Genomic DNA, 5,000 nt, shown 5'->3' with positions numbered 1-5,000 from the left:
AAGCATGCATTAGTCCTGCAGTATCAGCCTTGGAGAGGAAAGGTTTAACCTTGGCATTTGGCAATGTTTCAATGTTGTGTCACATTCTTAGAAGAGGCCAGATGTGGCAAAAAAAAGTCTGTAGCAAACATGGAGGGAAACGTTGGTGCTGACTGTTATCATACTGTAGGCTATAGTGTAAACAAAATCAGACAGCAACTTCACAAGAAATTGGACAAACCAGCTGCTTAGAAAAAGAGAGGAGACGTTATAGTACCTTACCAACTCTCTGACTAATGCTGTGGTTTTTGGTCCTTAATGACCTGCTATAATGTATTAAATTGTATATTGTCATACATGATTAAATATCATAGGCTGGGGCCTATTTTCTTGCTTCTGCTGAGGTTACAAGTTTAGTTGGACTCTGATCTTGATAGCTGAACACTTGAGCAAACTCCTAATGTTGATCTAAGCTCAGGACCACAGGACAGGACAACCTGGAATGGAGATGACTTTCGTAATCATCGGACCACCTTCTGATTGTCCAATCAAACTTGTGTCAATACATCATCGTCTAAATGTTATATATAACTGTGATATCCATCATCGCATCAGTTGACTGCAGTTAACCTGGGAGGAAGTGTTGTTTGATGGCTTTGTCAATAAAACACCAAATCCCGTAACAGCAAATCCATCGTCTGTCGGATCCATCCTTAAATTCATTAAGCTTCTACACTAACTAACCATTTTTTCCCACCTGTCTGTCAGCAGGGAGTGGAGCAGGAAGGTGCTCCCACGCTAAATAGCTCACCTTTCACCCGTCTTGTACTAAACACGTCAGCGTTCTCCAGTCACCAGCGGCTTGCTCCTTCTCTCTCTCTGGGTTTAGGGTGTTAGCTTCTTGTGAGCTTTATTTCTATTGAATGTGATTGATTTGTTCTGATAGACGATGACTATCTCCATCTCCATGTACCTCAAGGTTGGGTCACCTAAATGACAGGCTCTATTCTGAATCTCTACTTGAGCAAGCTATTTAGTAGCCTAATCAAGCAGAAGAGTTTAGGGGCAGATTTCTGGAGACAGATGCTCTGTGTGTGTGTGTGTGTGTGTGTGTGTGTGTGTGTGTGTGTGTGTGTGTGTGTGTGTGCGTGCGTGCGTGCGTGTGTGTATGTGTGTCAGATGCTGTAGTCAGCCAGCGGGAGGTATATGAGGGGTAGAGGGCAGGGGCAGGTTGTCTGTGTGTGTGTGTGTGTGTGTGTGTGTGTGTGTGTGTGTGTGTGTGTGTATGATAGCAGCAGGTAAGGGAATAGGGAGTCCCTGTGTAATTTATCAGGGATCAGAGGGTTCCCAGCATGTAGTGATGAACTCTCCAGTTAACAAGACCCATATTCATCATACAATAGGGGGGCAGAAGACACAAAGAGACCTTGAAAGATGTGTGTTACATTGTTAATAAAAGCCTCTAGACTGGGAAATATGCTGAAATTGCTGAAAATTGCTGAAAAGGTTGTCTTTACCGTTTACTGACGTACTACTGTAAGTGATAGAAATGTGTCAGTAGTTCTCTATAGATTCTCAGCCCACATTACCTGGAGCAAGATGTCATAGACAGAGCCAGAGCAGCGCTGGTGGAAGAGGGATACATTTCAATTTCGTTCAGTATACATCTGCCCCGTCCCCAGGCCTCAGTGTCCTGTAATGTGTGTGTGTGTGTGTGCATGTGTGTTTGAGAGTGTGCGAGTGTGTGTGTATATTGAGTGTGTGTCTGTTCTACTGTGTTTATGTTCCCAAAGGCCCGCCTTCCCCTCTGAAGTCATTAGGACAACACAGCTGCAGCCCCAGGACCCTCCATTCTGCTCTACAATTGGCTGGTCTCGCCCAGGGGGGCAGACGATTGGCGAATGTTACCGGAGGCCAGCCTAACATCTGGATGGACATCATACTTGCTCGCCCCATTTCTCTCTCCTTCTCTCTCTCTCTCTGTCTCTCCCTCTCTCTCTCTCTCTCTCTCTCTCTCTCTCTCTCAGTTTGACTACTCCCTCAGATAATCAGCTGACAGATTTAGTGAACTTAAATATGTTTAATGTCCTTGTGGAAGTTATACAGCTGTTTTCACTTCCTTTGGGCAAGCCCTAATATCCCCTCTCCTTCACATTCTCCCTCTCTGTCTCTTCCCCTATTCCCTCCCTTCCCACCTCCCTCCCTCCCTCCCTCTCCCTCTCTTCCTTTCCCCCCCCTTCTCTCTCTCTCAGTCCTCTCCTCCTGCGCCTCTCTCTCTGTCCCAGTAGGACTGACCTCTCTCTCTGTTTACTTCCTGTGATGACAACACGTTCGTTTCCTCTCTCCCTGCTTCATTCCACTCATTCATCCATCCCTCCCTCCTCCCCTCCTCCCATCCCTCACTCTCTCTGCCGCCACCCACCCATCCTAAGCCGCCTTGTCCACCTCCCGTTCCCTCTCTCCCCGTAAACCCCACCCCTGCATTTCCTCTCCTCCTCTCATCCCCCTCTCCACCCGCCCTCCCCCAGGTTCCGACGAGGGAAGGTCTCTGTGGGGGCCGTCAGAACGCCACACTCCCTTTCCGGAGACTTGATCTTTTCTCCATGTGGCTCCACTCTCATTCACTGTGTGTGAGCGGAGAGAGGGAACGAGAGAGAGAGAGAGAGAAAGAGAGAGAGAGGGAGGATGGATACTGCTGCTTGTCGATGCTTGTACCCATGATGATGAATTCAATCTCAGTCTCGAATGAGCGACTTCCCAAAGACTTCCTGGCAACTCCATCCAGAGGTGAAAGCTCTTGACTGTTGTCCTGTTGGCCACCTCTGACACAGTGGCATGCTGTTACTACTGTTTACATGCTGTTACTCTCTTCTTCTGTCATCTCTCCATCCAACCCTCCTCTATTGCTTTCCATTTCAGGCTTTGTAGAAGAACAGGTTTCATCTCTATTGTTTTTGGATGGTTTTCCCCACAGCATACTGCACAGATTCCTGTTTGCTTTAGTGTGTGCTGTGCTTTAGTGTGTGTGTGTGTGTGCATGTGTGTGTGTGTGTGTGTGTGTGTGTGTGTGTGTATTAGTGTGTGTGGGTGTGTGCGTGCATGCGTGCGTGTGTGCGTGCACATGCATTGTGTAATCATCATTTCATGCCAATGATTTGTTCTCTTGGCTGTGTGATTATACCCAACAAAACATAAGTACTCCTAACACCTCTTTTGGCTGCTGTGTCTTCTTCATGACTGTGAGTGTAATAAGATAATAATTATTGGCCTATCTCTAAACCTTACTGCCTGGCCAAGGTTTTAGAATTCCTAATAACTACCAATTATGAACATTTTTAAATAAATCAGGCTAGTTTAAGGCCTGATCATGGTTTCATGACCACTCTGGCTCCCTGACCTGATAAGTTGTATAGGGATAAAAAGAGGCATTGTGCAACCCTTTTTTTGACCTCTCTAAAGCCGTTGATCACACATTACTCAAGCATAGAATCACAATCAGAATTTGTTTTCTTGCCATGCAGCTTTTCAACGTACTAGGAATTTGCATAGACTTTGCATAGACATAGTGCAGACTGTCGTCCATTGGTTTGGACCAAACTGCATGTTGCTGGTTTGAACGGACATATTTCAATGTTTTCTCTCAGAAGGTGTTAAATATGTTTCTTTGAACTTAATAAAGGAAGTCCCACAGGGTTTTTTGTTCACTATTTATAACAATATAGGTTTGGATTGGATACAGGTTTGGATGCCTTCTCACTATTATTTATTTGCACTGTTCTTCTTGCATCTTGCTTATTTAATGTTATGCTGAGAAAACGCACACCGTAGTCTTGGAGACGTGCCCGTAACAGGTGAAATACACTAGAAAAGGAAAGAAACCGCACAATCAAGCTCTCGATGCTGGATGATTTATTTAGACATTTCAAGGCCTAGCAGCCTTTGCCCTCTTGACTTGACTTTGACAAGGCCGCTAGGCCGAAACATCACCCAGCATCGAGAGCTTGAGCGCGTGGTTTCTATCCTTTTCTACTTATTGTTATGCACCTAGTCCAAATAAAATTCCTTGTATATGAAAACCTACCTGGCCAAAACAAATCTGATTCTGAAAACCACTTGATGCCATCGATGACAGTGTGCGCCGCTTTATAACTGGGGATCATTTCAGTACACATCACTGTACAGTATAGGGATTTAGGTTGGCCCTCTCTCAAGACCCAAGACTCTCCCACAAGGGAGTGTTTTGGGTCCACTATAATTTTTTTTATCTATATCAATAGATGATCAATGTCAGCTTGCACAGGTAATCTGTTTTTATTTGCTGATGCTGACTCATCTATTTTAATCTCTAGGAATTTAACAAGATCAGGAATTGGCTAATAGACAATAAGTTGTCTCTTCATATGGCCAAAACAGAATACATAAAGTCTGGTTCACAACCTAGGTAAGCTGAAGTCGACTAGCATCGACCTTGGTGGTCAGCTCTTCTCTGCCAAACCCTCTGTGACCTATTTAAGTTTCTCCCTAGATAGCAACCTAGGAGGAGGGAACATGGCGTTAAAGATGCTGGGTCTGACCTCGAGGGACCATGTGGGGAAAAAGCAGTTCCAGCGGTTGTGCTGGCTCCCCCTGGAGGTTAGGGCAGTTCAACTGCAGCTCATAACAACAGAACACCAGCGTACCTCAAAGATCACTTCCAGAGGAGCGGTCATGGTCAGTATGCTATTAAGTTCTGTGGAGCTGTGAACTGGAACAAGTTGCCTTTTGCGTGTTAAAAGCATAGGTAACCAACATATTTAAAGGCACAATATGTGGTATACTCTCTGATCAGTGGTTGTGTAACATGAACCAGGTGGCTGAAACGGCCCCACACCCAGAATTTAACATGAAGAGCAGAACCTCTTCTGGCTGCCATATTTCTGTGTGTAAATGTGTGTGTCCTCCAGATTTCTCCCCTCTCCAGCTTGGTTTCCTCTCTGTCTCTGCCTCCTTCTCTCCTTCTCGAGCTGCTTCTCTCTTTCAGT

At 45.3% G+C, this 5,000-nt stretch overlaps 1 protein-coding gene across 1 annotated transcript in view; it reads right to left on the bottom strand.

Moving 5' to 3' along the window:
* The window catches only part of LOC311327198 (melanoma receptor tyrosine-protein kinase), a 42,569-nt gene that overhangs the window by 16,996 nt on the left and 20,573 nt on the right, over nt 1-5,000 (bottom strand). The window lies entirely within an intron of this gene.

Source organism: Borostomias antarcticus (assembly GCF_949987555.1).
Source record: "Borostomias antarcticus genome assembly, chromosome: 2".
NCBI lineage: Eukaryota > Metazoa > Chordata > Actinopteri > Stomiiformes > Stomiidae > Borostomias > Borostomias antarcticus.
Note: the sequence above shows the minus strand (reverse complement) of the source record. Positions and strands in the feature narration are given on the sequence as shown.